Raw genomic sequence first — 12949 nt, forward strand, 5'->3', positions numbered from 1 at the left:
AATATAAGTCATTATATATGGAATTACCTCTGAAATACAATGGCAGCCCTGAATTCAATAGCCTTGAATTACAAAGGAGACAGGAGGCTCCCAAGTCATATGTTCCCAAATGGGAAAGGGTTTACTTCTCTTTACAGGCCAGTCACACAGGGAAACCACCTGTACCACACACCTCAGCATAGCAAGACCTCTATAAAGAAGTATATGCCTTTCCAAGACACACTGTGTTGCACTAAACTTGATTTCCAAAAGTAGAAAAAGGTAAGTACTGTACTTACCCAGTGGCATCAGAAAAGTGGCTTCACATGAAGTTATTATGTAGATTACACATTTATCACTAAGCAAAAACTTTATTTTCACCATTTGGAAAGACATCCCTGCCTTCTTACATAGTTATTTCCAGAGCAATGCAATATTTTCTTGTTTATTCAAGGTCATTATTGGGAACTACACTTAATTTCGCCTCCCTTAAGACAGCTATGGCCATGAGGCTAGATGGTCCTAACTTTTTCATTGAATTTATTGAGATAACAATTATTGGCAAAACCATAAAGGTTTCAAGTGTACAATTCAATAAAACATCATATGTGCACTGTGTTATGTGCCAATCACCCCAAAGTTTCTTTCCATCTACATTTTTGCTCCCCCTTGGCCCATTCCCACCTAGCCCCCATCACCCTTTCCCTCTGGCTTGCACCACACTGTTGACTGTGTCTATGCTTTTTGAGCTTTTATGTTATTTTATGCCATTTGTAGAGTGCCTGTGCCTTGCTCTTCTCAATTGTCACCTTTTGCTGCTCTCAAGCACTTGTATCCTTGCCTCAAGCACTACCCTATCACCATCTAATTTGTCACTTGGGTTTTGACAGTGGTCAGGAAACCAGGCAAATATTCTTTTAACAAAAAGGTCTCACATTTTAGCAAATGGGCCCATCAAAGCCCAGGAGTTCAGTTACATTAGTTTATACTTTCAGAGTTTATTACTTGGCTGCATTTTCAAAAGAATTAAATTTTTGGATATGTGAGGTAGGAAGAATAAAAATGTGACAAATGGCATGTAGAAATGTGCTCATCATATCTTTTGGAAAACTTTTCAGGACATAAATATTATCCAAGCTAATCAAGTGGAACAAAGTAGATGACATCAAATGTTTACATGGAATTCTAAAGGAATAACATAAAGAATGGGAACTGGAAATTCAATTTGTGGTCCAAGGGATGGGAAGAAATCTAATCAAAGGGAGTGACTGGGAAGCATTCCAAGGCAGGAGAATTTACTCCTTTCATAGTAAATGCCATTACTGCCCATCAAGATGGTCAAGCATGGCCTAGGAGTCTTCACTGACTCCTCTTTCCCTCACCGCCTACATTTGATTCATCAGCAAGTCTATGCACTTTACTTCGTAGCTTTTAGTTTTTAAAAAATCCCAAATAATAACTGTTCCCTATGAAATCCAAGTTCTTGCTGGTCTGTGAGAATATTGGCAGATGGTGCCCATTTTTCTTTGCTCGGCATCCTCCCATGTATATGTGTGTGTGTGCACATTTTTACTTTCTTATGTTGATATGATTTCAAATCTATAGAAAATTTGCAAGAATGACTCAAAGGACCCCACAGACTCTTGTTCCAGATTTTGCAATTGTTAATATTTTTCATCATAGTCTCTCTTCTGTTTATATTTAGAAGATTAACTATGGACCCTCTCTAGGGCAAATAGAACTTTACTTTGGCTATAGTAGGGGAGGTCCAAAATTGCCTTTTCAGCAGCCTATCAAAGTTGGAGACTGTACTGCCCTCTTGACACTTCCCCAGGGTCAATGTAAGATATCATCAGTACTCAGAATCGATATTCTTCTCTCCCCACATCCTTAAGAGTTGGTTGTTGGCCCCCAAGGCTGCACTTCCAACACCACCCTACTCTCATCCTAATGATATCAGAGAAAACAGAACTGAAATCTAAGCACGTCATTTAAAAAAGTTGCTAATCCACAGGCTATAATAATACAGAACACAGTTTTTATTCTCACTCTACCTTGGCTTACATAAATAGCATCGAATATTACATAATAATAGGACACTGTATCTCCAAATCTATTCAAGGATAAAAAGAAAGGACAGAGGATAAAAGATGTAGCCAAGGAAAGAGAACAATTTCACTCACTGAGGCTTGTGAGAGCCACATTATCAAAATATTTTCAATCAAAAGGAACAGATCAGACTGATAGAAAGGCTGGTCTTTTTTCATAACACAGAAGAAAGATTTAAATTTGGATGAACACACTTTGGGGTTTCTAAAACGGTTAAAGAAATGAGTAGCAAGATTTTGGACTGTTGACAGAGAATGAAGCACTGCTAACATGGCCGATTTGTCCATTAAGGACACAAAACTACATCATTCCTATGGACTGCAACACAATTTGTTTCTCATGGACACCACAAAACTGACAATTCCAAAACTTACAATAGGAATATCACTGAGATCTTTTAAAGAAGATATGAGGAAATATATGAAAGATCCTCTACTGTTTAAGTTTGATAAAGCCTATGACTCACCTTAACTGGACATAATGATTTGGGAGGGTTCATGGGAGGAGCTAGGTTTGTGGGAGGAGTTAAGGCTTATGGGTGGAGCGAGGGTTTGTGGGAGGGGCTAGGGCTTTTAGGAGAGTTCTCATCCTCTGACATTGTAAGAGACCTTCCAGGAAGAATTCTATGTCTGTAACAGAGCTCCATGGCTTTAACAGCCCTTCCCCTGACCTCCTTCCTCTCTAGAAATTCCTCCCCTCTATCTTCATCTAGTTCAGTGTGCACACATGACAGCGAGTAGATTGAAATCCTTTTCTTTCTTTTGAATAAATTCTTTTTGGTGATGGAATACTTAGTCGATTCTATTTTTCTGGTCAACAAGTTCCAAATGAGCCCATAAAATAATGTATGCACATTAAACATGCAGAATAAAATTAAAGCCTCCCCCCCCCCCAATCTATGGAATACTCTACCTGGTGGTTCAAGCCCAGAACCAGACCCGAGAATTTCTAGGTCTTAACACCTGTTTCATTTACATAGCCGTTCCACTAAGTGACTCTTTCTCAGCAACCCAGCATGGCTGATAATAGTTAGCTGCCTCCCCCAGAGGCTGTGACAATGGTCATATACTCTCTTCTGCTTGCTTCAGTGAACAAGCAAATGTGTAAGGCAAGGCAGACCATCTAACAAATGAAAAGTTCAACTAAATGAGGGAGAGCAAAATAAGCCACCCCAGAATATACAACTCTGGCATGTGGATTATTTAGAGCTGAAGACAATCTGAGCCTACCACACTCAGAAAGAGCTTTCTACCTCCCCTTTAACTGCCTTCAAAAACTTTAGATCATGGATTTGTACCAGGAAAAAAAGCTATTACCAAAAATAACTTTTTATATGCAAAAGGCAGGTGCATGGCATGGCAAATATTTGTTTACCAAACATGTGCTCTTCTGGGCTTCTTATAAATTACCCAAATTCCATATCCCCTTTTCCTTAGCTCAGAAGGGTATATAAGCTCCAATTACCTGACCACCAAAGAGTCTCATATCTTTTATGAGGCTCCTGTATGTATGAAAGCCATTTTTCTTTTTTCCTGTTAACTTCCTTATGTCAACTTAAATATAGACCAAAGATTCTGTAAAGGAAGAAGAAGGATGAGTTTTCTACCCTTACATGACCATTTCACTAATGCAAAATAAAAAAAAAATAGCTGATGTGTATAAATCTAGCCCTGCTGCAATGAAATGTCCTGATGCGCATTATATTGATAAATTGACAAAGAAAGCTTATATGCTGTTTAATAGGGGCAGTGTGGGGTTGTGGAACACATGCCAGGTTGTTGGTCATGTAACCTTTAACTGCATGATAGTTGACAAAATTCAACTCTGCAGAGCTGTGATTTCTCCTGTTTATAAATTATAAATTAAAGATAATCATTACGTACTTTACAAGGTCTCTGCAAAGAATCAATGACTTGATAAATAAATGTAAAAAGTTTTTGTAACTAGAAACGGCACTGAAGGTTCTAATCAATGTTCTTATTGGCATTGATATGTATACACATGTATTGCTGTCCTCTTCTATTTTGTAGAGAGGATTCCTGTGGCATGTGTGTCACATGTGTTTCAGTTAAATAATGTCCATCTGAACAGAGGCACAGCTTGAACAGCTAAGTACCTAGAGTGCAGGGATAATGCCAGAAATTAATGAGCTTCTTGATACCTGACCAAGTTCTCTTGGCTCAAATCTGATGCCTTTGTTGGTTCAAATGTCCTATGACAGAAAAACCTGTGTGCTTTTAAAATTAGACCAGAGTGTTTAGGGTCATCCAAAAAGATTGTTGTTGGGCAGATAAAATATATTATGCTCACTTTGTTAAAGATGGCGCTGCCCACGTGGAGGCCGTTGCCCAGGTGATATTAATGTGTGTTGGGGGCTGGCTGTGGGCAGGCAGAATCCTTGTAGCCTGGGGCTTGGTTTTGGGATTAAGCCTTTCCTACCCTTTTTGATGTGGGGTGGTACAATCCCATCTTGACTCAGATAGGTGACTTTGTATTAGAGACTTCCCTATTATGTATATTAGATTAAAGGTTTAGATTTCTACACTATAAAATAGGGGCAGAACAGGAGCTTGCTCTCTTGGTTCCTGAGATTAGAGGAGAGAGCAGAGAGGAGAGCAGAGAAAGGCCACGTGGAGTAGGCCAGGAGAAGCAGCCAAGATGGTGGAGTGTTGAGTGAAAAGCCAGTTTGTGTAGAGTTTGTGCAGGGAGAAGGAAGGAGATGAGGAACAGAGGTGAATAAGTCTGGTGAGCTAGAAACCTTTGATTTCAGGAAACTCGGATAAGTCAGTAGCTTTGTGAGCACTGAATGTGAGTGGGTTTTGGAGCCCAGTGTGTGTTTTTTACTTGCCCGCTGGGTGCAAGCTAGGATTAAAGATGTTGGCCCACCAGTTTTTGGCTCCATTGTTTCTTTACCGACTGTCCGAATCCAGTGTGAACCTGCATGGACCAGGCTGCTGTGATAGTGGCCCTGGCTCCTGGCTTTACAATTGTATACAGGTATTAAGTCACTGATGTCTTCAAAATATATCCATCAAGTGTGACTATGTGCCTGGCTTTGGGTTGGTATAGTCAGGAGCAGATGAAGCCTGGTCTCTGTCCTTTTCTAGGGGACAATTCCTACCTCATACCTGTCATCTCATTCCCAATAAAAATAATTTCTATGTGGAATCTAGTGAACATGGTGAACTGAGGAACAGAATAGAGGCAGAGACAGGGTCATGTGGAGCAGAGGGACAGCTGTCAGAGGGAAGGGGGGTGAGAGACAGGATCAGAGAAGGTGAAGAAATTAGTGAAATTCTATATACATAACACAGAGATACAGATAACAGGGCAGCGAGTCCCAGAGAGAAGCAGGGAAGGAGTTACGGGGAGGGGGACAAAGTGGGTGTAATAGAGGGAATGTTGTAAGGGGCTGAGGGTGTTATACTGAGTAGGACATTTGAATCCATGTTAACACAATAAATCTAAAAAATTGAGTAAAAATAAAAATAATATAAAAAATTTTCTTGATGGTGATTTCATATTCACCTCTAAAATGTTTTGCTTAATATTGATGGAGGGATTATTAGCTCTGTTTTAAAAATTTGAAAATTAAACTTGATAAAATTTAATTAAATTGCTTAAATGTTAGTATGGGTAGTAAGTGGCATCCTTTAGTTTAGGAGTTAGTCTTTCATGTGCATAGTTTTTAAAGATACAATAGAAAAGAAAACTTGCCTGACCTGTGGTGATACAGTGGATAAAGCATTAACCTGTAATGCTGAGGTTGCCGATTCAAAACCCTGAGCTTGCCTGGTCAAGCACAGAGTTGATGCTTCCTGCTCTAACCCCCTTCCCTCTCTCTCTCTCCTCTTTATAAAAATTGAATAAATAAAGTCTAAAATAATCATAAAAAATAAAACCCCATTTATTACAACAACAATATAAAAAAAAACCTAACAAGAAATTTGCAAAAGCTGCATGAGAATTTAAGATGCTCCTGAAATATACAAAAGTTAATCTGAACCATTTGTGATAAGGTGCCAAGAAACTATAAAACTTAGCATTAGCAATGCCATTTTAAAGAGGAAAAGTCAGGTCTCTTACCCCCTCTTTTCTGTGGGGAAAGGAAAGAGAAGAATGCAGGAGGAAGGGCTTGCAAGGGCAACTGGGTCAGCTAAGTCATAATTTAACTAAGAACAAGGAAAATGGAACTTATCTGAGAATCCCTTCACTTCTCCTTTCTTAAAAGCCTTTAGGGTATAGCAATGTTCTCCATTTGATAGATCCTATAGATAAACATTGTAACTAAGCAGTAAAATTCAATGAGCTTGTTAATGAGATCAATGACTTTTGTACAATGCTCCTCCTAAGCCCAGCCAGTGTGTAATTTTGTCTATAAAAAGGAGCCTCAGAGCTGTGTGGGGTGCTGCAGGATTTGGGTTTGCCCAAGCCCCCTGCAGTTGCTGGCCAATAAACTCCTCAAAAATTTATTTGGACTTGGTGTCTTTGTGGAACTTGCTGGTCACTTTACAACACAATGGATAGGATAACTCAGCTTCATAAAAAAGCCAATTCCCCCAAATTTCATATAAATTTAATAAATTTATTCAAAATGCCAAAAAGTGTTTTTCTCCAAGGCAAGACTAGTGATTCCAAAGTTCGTATTGTAAAATAACTAGAAAAAAGCTGAAGTCAAGAGCAATACGTAAGAGTGGAGTTGGAGGCACTGGCCTTTCCAGATGTAAAATCAAAACATCTACCTGGATGTTGTCTGATTCCCCTTTTGTTATCTGCATTATCTCATCATCCATTTCCTCCTTGGCACTTTCTACTTTCAGTGATAATACTCCTTGTTTTCCAGTATCATTCTACTCTTGGTGTGGGACGTCTAGATGTGCATATATCTTTAAAAGACTTCTACTTAGCCTTTGAGTTTACTTCATTGAACAAGTTGCAGCTTCTTTTTCTTTGGTTTACCATAAGTCTTCATCACTCATCTTAATAGCTTTGCTTTATGAACTGTCACATTAACCTCAGAATCTGGCTGTGAGTGGCTGCTGAAGTAGAGGAGACCACTGTGTAGAAATTCAGAAGACCGGAGTTCATTTCTGGCTTCTTCTAAAGGACAACCTGTCCTAGACTAAAACAGAGCAAAACTCAGGCTCTGTGACCATCAGTCTTCTTATTAGTGAAACGGGGGAAAACTAATGCCGACTAAACAGAGTGGGGGTGGTACAATATGCCATGATTACTTTGAGCTGTAAGCATTTAGAAAACAGCTTTCTCATCCTGGCTGGATAGCTTGGTTGGTTAGAGTGTTGTCCCAATATGCAAAGGTTTCAGTTTCTCCCTAAAATCAATAAATATAAAACAAAACAAAACAAAAAACCCAGCTTTCTCTAAACTCAGCGCATAAAGACAGATCTTCCAATAAAACTTTAATTGTCATAAATTCCCTGCCCAGGAGTTTCATCAACCAGAGAAGACTGACTCTTACCATATGTTGGTGTAAAGCCAGCAGCCACAGCCAGGGCCACCATCACAGCCGCCTGACCCATGCAGGTTCGCATTGGATTCGGACAGTTGGTAAAGAAACAATGGAGCCAAAAACTGGTGGGCCATAGTCTTTAATTCTAACTTGCACCGGGCGGGCAAGTAAAAAACACACACTGGGCTCCAAAACCCACTCACATTCAGTGCTCACAAAGCCACTGACTTATCCGAGTTTCCTAGAATCAAAGGTTTCTAGCTCACCAGACTTATTCTCCTCAGTTCCCCATCTCCTTCCTTCTCCAGCGTCAAACTGCACAAACTGGCCTCTCACTCAATACTCTGCCATCTTGGCTGCTTCTCCTGGCCACATGGCCTCTTTCTGCTCTCTGCTCTGCTCCCTCTGCTCTCTCATGCTAATCATCCCAGGAACCAAGAGCGCAAGCTCTCGTTTGCCCCCATTTTTATAGTGTAGATTCTAAACCTTTAATCCAATATACAAAATAGGGAAGTCTCTAACACAAAGACACTTCTCTGAGGCATGATTGGATTGTACCACCCCACATCAAAAAGGATGGGAAAGGCTTAATCCCAAAACCAAGCCCCAGGCTACAAGGATTCTACCTGCCCACAGAGACACACATTAATATCACCTGGGCAATGGCCTCCTCGTGGGCAGCGCCATCTTTAACAAAGTGAGCATAATGCATTTTATCTGCCCAACAGTTGGTCAAATAAGTTTGTAAATACAATATATAGGTTTGCTTGCTTATAGTTTGCATTGGGTGTGGGGGACAGGCTGTAAGCAGGCAGGGTCGTTATAGCCTAAGGCTTAGTTTTAAGACTAAACTTTTCCCCACACCCTTGACTGTTGCATGATGTGGGTGGTATACTCTTATGAGGAATCCCATTTATGCCTCAGGTAAGTGACTTTATATCAGAGACTTCCTTGTTTGTATATTGGATTAAAGGTTGTGATTTTTACACTATAAAATGGGGCAGACCAGGAGCTTGCTCTCTCTCAGTTCCTGAGATTAGCATTAGAGGAGAGAGCAGAGAAAGGAGAACAGAGAAAGGCCACGTGGAAGAGAGAAGAAGCAGCCAAGATGGTGGAGTGGTGAGGGAGAAGCCAGTTTGTGCAGAGTTTGTGTAGAGAGAAGGAGATGGGGAACAGAGGTGAATAAGGCTGGTGAGGTAGAAAACTTTGATTCTAGGAAACTCAGATAAGTCAGTGGCTTTGGGAGCCCTGAATGGAAAGAGAAGTGTTTTCCCACATGCAAGCTAGGATAAAGATGATGGCCCACCAGTTCTTGGCTCCGTTGTTTCATTACCATCTGTCCAAATCAAATGTGAACCTGCACAGGCCAGGCGGCTCTGATGATGGCATGGCTACTGGCTTTACATTTGGCGTAGTCTGTGGCAGGATTCGGAATTTGGTATGGAGCCACCATGACCTTTGAGCAATGGAGTAGGGGACTGGCTGCTGTTATGGTTCCCCATGTCTGTCCATTTGGGGGTCATAGGCTGGCTGACTTTTACAGCCATGCATGAGGAAACCAAGAGCTCTGTGGAAGAGACTGCCCGGGACCTGCACACCAAGCAGTGGAAGGAGCTGGAGCAAATGTGGGAGAAACAGATGCTGACCTTGGAGCTGAAGGAAGTGCTAGAGGAGGAGGCTGACCAGGTTTGTGAGATTTGCCTGAAAATGCAGCAGCTGTTGGAGAAGGAATCACAGGTTCATGAGTTGCAGTTTGCCCTGGATGTTGTGGAGAGCCAGCAACGGCAGGAGGCCAGGGCTGAGGCTGGGGCTGGGGCTGCAAGGTCTGTGGAGCAGAAGGCAGAGGCAGACTGGGGCTTGAGCCTGGCAGCGAGAGCTGGTGTTTCTAGTTCCTCTTTGGAGGATGAGGAGAATCGGGCTGGAGTTTCAATCCATAGTCTCCAGAAGGTGAGAACCCAGCAGCAAGGAGTACCAGGCGTAGGCCCCTGGTAGGTCTGTGATTTTGGGACATAGGGGTGGATTCCATCATGCTCTCTGGACCAGAGATGGAAATGCTGACTGCCATTGCCACATGCTCCTCCTTGGGACAGTGTAAGACCTGCCAAGATGGCAGGAATGAGGGGGGTGGTTGAGGCCCCATGTACTTGGACTGATTCCTGGACTACAACCGAAGTGAGCACTGGCTCCTTTGTTGGATGGACTTATGGGTTTTGGACAATGTGAAATACCCTGATGGGGGTGGGGGGAACCTTTGCTGGAGGCCCTTCCCCTGCCCCAGAAGCTTTTCCCATGGCTAGAAAGAAGGCCGATGACATTTTGCACTTTTGGCAAAGTGCTCAGAGACTGGTGAAATGTACCTTTGTAATTGTTGAAAGTGTATGATATGTCATGTTGTTGTAATTTGTGTAATGTGCCTATTTTTCTTGTGCAGGAATACCTGTGCTCTAGATTGTGAAGTGAGCAAAAGGTGTGGAATGTTGGTCCAATAAGTTTGTAAATATAATATATAGGTTTGCTCGCTTATAGTTTGCATTGGGTATGGGGGAAAGGCTGTAAGCAGACTGGGTTGTTATAGCCTAAGGCTTAGTTTTAAGACTAAGCCTTTCCCTCCCTATGTGACTGTATCAGAGACTTCCTTGTTTGTATATTGGATTAAAGGTTTTTATTTCTACACTATAAAATGGGGCAGACCAGGAGCTTGCTCTCTCTTGGTTCCTGAGATTAGCATTAGAGGAGAGAGCACAGAAAGGCCATGTGGAGGAGAGAAGAAACAGCCAAGATGGCGGAGTGGTGAAGGAGAAGCCAGTTTGTGCAGAGTTTGTGCAGAGAGAAGGAGATGGGGAACAGAGGTGAATAAAGCTGGTGAGGTAGAAAACTTTGATTCTAGGAAACTTGGATAAGTCAGTGGCTTTGGGAGCCCTGAATGGAAAAGGAAGTGTTTTCCCACTGTGTGTATTTCTTGCCCGCCAGGTGCAAGCTAGAATAAAGATGATGGCCCACCAGTTCTTGGCTCTGTTGTTTCATTACCATCTGTCTTAATGAAATGTAAACCTGCATGGGCCAGGCGGCAGTGATGGTGGCCATGACTACTGACCATACACCGTAGGAGAAGGGACTAGAAGTCACCACACCTAAACAAACTGCCAAAAAAGTATCCTATCTCCTATCTATTCTTCTAAAGGCCTATTCATCTTTCCTGAAAATCATTTATTTTCCCTCAAAAGACCAACATCCCTCTTCCTTTTTCCTATTAAGATGGCATTTAATCCTGAATTTTAAGTTACCCATGGCAGTTCCTCATTTTTCTCTGGGCATCTCCCATGTGCAACATAAGTGTTCTATGCCTGAGAACCTTTGTCTGTAAAGAGAAAATAACAATACTGCCTGTGTTGGTTGTGTGGATGGTTGAGATAATTTATATAAAGTGCTAAGAACTGAGAGTGCTCTGTGGGAGATAATTCTATGTACCTCCACTGTCCTTCCCAACATTGGGAAGGTAGAGGCACTGGTTCTCCAGATGCTGCCACTGCTCTGTGGGGAGGAAGCAGCTGGCACCCACTGACACAGGAGGGCCTCCCTCTCCTCTCTCATAATCAAAAGAAACTAAAGAACCAACCAAACAAAGAAGAAATCCTCAATATCGACCCAACTTTCCTGTCTCTAAGATACATAAACAACCATTCTGTCTCAAGGATTCCAGGGGAGTTTTGCTGTTTCAAGTACCACTTTTCAGAAACTTCAGATTTGATGAAGAAGAAGATCAACTTTAGGCCACAATTTTAAGTTCTATTGTCTGTAATTACCTTTGTCGTTATGATGAAATATGAAGCAGTTGGGAGGGTTGCTGAGGGGAACCACATAGTCACATAATCTTTCCTAGCACATTTTAAACAGTTTTGAAAATGAAAAGATAAAATGTAGGACATCATATAAATAAGATCTGATAACATTATACGAAGTGAAATAAGTAAATCAGAAAAAACCAGGAACTGCATTATTCCATATGTAGGTGGGACATAAAAGTGAAACTAAGAGACATTGATAAGAGTGTGGTGGTTACGGGGGGAGGGGGGGAGAGGGAGAGCAAAAGGGGGAGGGGGACGGGCACAAAGAAAACTAGATAGAAGGTGACAGAGGACAATATGACTTTGGGTGATGGGTATGCAACATAATTGAGTGACAAGATAACCTGGACTTGTTATCTTTGAATATATGAATCCTGATTTATTGATGTTGCCCCATTAAAAAAATAAAATTATTATAAAAAATAATAATAAATAAGATCATATAACTATTTGCTTGTTTTAAGAATTTCTAGATCTGATTTTCTCAGAACAAAATACTAAATCTCTTTCCTCTTACGCATGTTACAATTAAAGAATAGTCTTATCAGAAATTACTATGGTAGAATACAGACTTAATAGAGAAAATTTTTTTCTTCAAGATAATTAAACATGTTATCAACATAAAATAGCTATAGAAAAAATTGTATTATTATTATTATTATTTTTTTTTTTTTTGTATTTTTCTGAAGCTGGCAGACAGACTCCCGCATGAACCCGACAGGGATCCACCCGGCTCGCCCACCAGGGGGCGAGGCTCTGCCACGACCAGAGCCACTCTAGCGCCTGGGGCAGAGGCCAAGGAGCCATCCCCAGCGCCCGGGCCATCTTTGCTCCAATGGAGCCTTGGCTGCAGGAGGGGAAGAGAGAGACAGAGAGGAAGGGGGGGGGGTGGAGAAGCAAATGGGCGCTTCTCCTATGTGCCCTGGCCGGGAATCGAACCTGGGTCCCCCGCACGCCAGGCCGACACTCTACCACTGAGCCAACCGGCCAGGGCCAAAAATTGTATTATTTTTATGATAGCACTCTCTCCAAAGTCAGATTCGATTCCTTCATCCAAATTAACATAAAAACTATCAACATTGCTAATATTTGAACTGAGGAGGTCAATAATAAAGATGATTTGAACATTTAACACCAGTCCTCACAACAACAGCCAGAAAACAGGATTACTTGTGCAAGCTGATTCCATTTTTGAATTGACAAGAAAAGGAATCAGTCACTTCATGTACATCAAATGTTAAAGCACGTTATCTATTTAAAAATGAAAAAATCTATGAAAATCCATGCTCATGATGGTACATAGTAAATGAATTCAGTCATAATCTCTGTGGGAATGTGTCTAACCGTCATCCTGGCGTTTCTTTGGAGAAATGTCATATCTCTGTGTTTGAAGCTAAATGGGGTAGAGACGATTAAGAGGATTGCTTTCATGTGTGAAAATCTCACTTTAGTCTTACTGAATATAACTTTATCGGCTAAAGAGAATCAGGTATGGATTTCACAGGTAAAAAGAACAGACTTTGATCATGAGAAATGTTCCATCGAG

At 41.3% G+C, this 12949-nt stretch overlaps 1 protein-coding gene across 6 annotated transcripts in view; it reads right to left on the reverse strand.

The window, feature by feature from the left end:
* RGS7 (regulator of G protein signaling 7) overlaps positions 1-12949 on the reverse strand; it is a 476419-nt gene that overhangs the window by 65473 nt on the left and 397997 nt on the right. The window lies entirely within an intron of this gene.

Source organism: Saccopteryx bilineata, chromosome 1, assembly GCF_036850765.1.
Source record: "Saccopteryx bilineata isolate mSacBil1 chromosome 1, mSacBil1_pri_phased_curated, whole genome shotgun sequence".
NCBI classification, from domain to species: Eukaryota; Metazoa; Chordata; class Mammalia; order Chiroptera; family Emballonuridae; genus Saccopteryx; species Saccopteryx bilineata.